The sequence below is a fragment of the Trachymyrmex septentrionalis genome, unplaced genomic scaffold, assembly GCF_001594115.1.
Source record: "Trachymyrmex septentrionalis isolate Tsep2-gDNA-1 unplaced genomic scaffold, Tsep1.0 scaffold106, whole genome shotgun sequence".
NCBI lineage: Eukaryota > Metazoa > Arthropoda > Insecta > Hymenoptera > Formicidae > Trachymyrmex > Trachymyrmex septentrionalis.
The window spans coordinates 245,257-247,676 of NW_017304185.1; the positions used below are offsets into that span (position 1 = coordinate 245,257).

At 25.5% G+C, this 2,420-nt stretch overlaps 2 pseudogenes; both read left to right on the plus strand.

The window, feature by feature from the left end:
* LOC108745474 overlaps positions 1–889 on the plus strand; it is a 6,583-nt pseudogene extending 5,694 nt beyond the window's left edge.
* Positions 890–1,836: 947 nt separating this feature from the next.
* Positions 1,837–2,420, plus strand: LOC108745655 (annotated as a pseudogene).

The window sequence follows — 2,420 nt, forward strand, 5'->3', positions numbered from 1 at the left end:
AATTCTTAAATTTTTATCTAATCATCAATCTTAATTTTTAATAAATTATTATAAAAACTATAACATTATTATAATAATAATTAAAAAAATAAAAAATCTGTAATTTACTTTATTTTTTTAAAAAATAACTTCAAAATTTAATCTACTTAATAATTAATTTTTATGAAATAAATTATTTTATGAATAAATGACTATTCTTTACAAATCATAAAGATATTGGAATTCTTTACTTCTTACTAGTAATTTGATCAGGAATAATTGGATCTGCTATAAGAATAATTATCCGATTAGAATTAGGATCTTGCGGAAATCTAATTAATGATAATCAAATTTATAATTCTTTAATTACCAATCATATATTTATTATAATCTTCTTTATAGTAATACCTTTTATAATTGGAGGATTTGGAAATTTTTTAATTCCATTAATACTAGGTTCACCAGATATAGCTTATCCCCGAATAAATAATATAAGATTTTGACTCCTTCCTCCTTCATTAACTCTTTTTATCTTAAGAAATTTTATATATTTAGGGACTGGAGCTGGATGAACCTTATGTCCTCCTCTTACCTCCAATATATTTCACAATGGACCCTCAGTAGACCTAGTCATCTTCTCTCTTCATATTGCAGGAATATCTTCTATTCTTGGTACTATTAATTTTATCTCCACAATTCTAAATATGCACCAAAAAATTTTATCCATAGACAAAATTCCACTTTTAGTGTGATCTCTCTCTCAATCCTTATTACAGCAATTCTTCTACTCCTATCTTTACCAATACTTGCTGGAGCAATTATTATACTTCTTACCGACCGTAATTTAAATACCTCTTTTTTTTATCCTTCTGGAGGAGGTGATCCAACTCTTTATCAACACTTATTTTAATTTTTTAGTCATCCTGAAATATACATTCTAATTTTACCTGGTTTTGGACTTATCTCCCATATTATTATAAATGAAAGAGGTAAAAAAGAAACCTTTGGATTTCTAGGAATACTTTATGTAATAATTACAATTGGATTTCTAGGTTTCATTGTTTGAGCTCACCATATATTTACAATTGGTCTTGATGTAGACACCCGTGCTTACTTTACTTCAGCAACTATAATCATTGCCATCCCAACAGGAATTAAAATTTTCAGATGAATCTCAACACTCCATGGTATAAAAATTAATTATAATCCAACTCTATGATGATCAATAGGATTAATTTTTTTATTTTCTATAGGAGGTTTTACAGGAATTATATTATCCAACTCCTCTATTGACATTATTCTTCATGATACCTATTATGTAGTAGCCCACTTTCACTATGTACTATCAATAGGAGCTGTATTTTCAATTATTGCTGGATTTATCCACTGATTTCCATTAATTTCTGGTCTTAGATTAAATAATTTTTACTTAAACATTCAATTTTTATCTATATTTATTGGAGTTAACCTTACTTTTTTCCCTCAACATTTCTTAGGATTAAATGGTATACCTCGTCGATATACTGATTATCCCGATTCTTACCTATCATGAAATATTATTTCATCAATTGGATCTCTTATTTCTATCCTAAGGCTATCAATTTTATTATTTATTATTTGAGAAGCATTAGCAAAAAAACTCTTATTATTAATATATTTTTTCTTAATTCTTCAATAGAATGATTAAATTCTTTTTCCCCTCTTAATCATAGATTTTCTGAAATTTCTTCTGTTTAAATTAAACTAAACATTTATATCCCACTTAAATTTTTAATATGGTAGATTAGTGCATTGGATTTAAACCTCAATTATAAAGATTATTATCTTTTATTAAAAATTAATACTTGACCTATCTCTCTTCAAAATTCAAATTCTCCTACTTATGACATAATAATCTTTTTTCATGATTCAACAATAATTATTCTAACCTTTATTACAACATTAATCTTTTTTTATCATAATTATATTAATCTATAACAAATTAATCAATCGATTTCTTTTAGAACATCAAATAATCGAAATTATCTTAACTATTTCCCCCATATTTATTCTTATTTTTGTTGCTATTCCATCTATTAAAATTTTATATCTTACTGATGAAATTTTCAATAACAATTTATCAATCAAAGCTATTGGTCATCAATGATATTGAAGTTATGAATATTCAGATTTTATAAATATAAACTTTGACTCATTTATAATTTCCTACTCGAATTTTAACTACATCTATAGATGTTATTCATGCCTGAACTATTCCTTTTCTAGGCATTAAAATAGATTCAATTCCAGGCCGATTAAATCAAACTTTACTTTTAATTAATCGGCCTGGAATTTTTTTTGGACAATGCTCTGAAATTTGTGGTACAAATCATAGATTTATGCCTATCGCAATTGAATCCACAAATATAACCAACTTCAAAAATTGACTTAATCATTCTCAC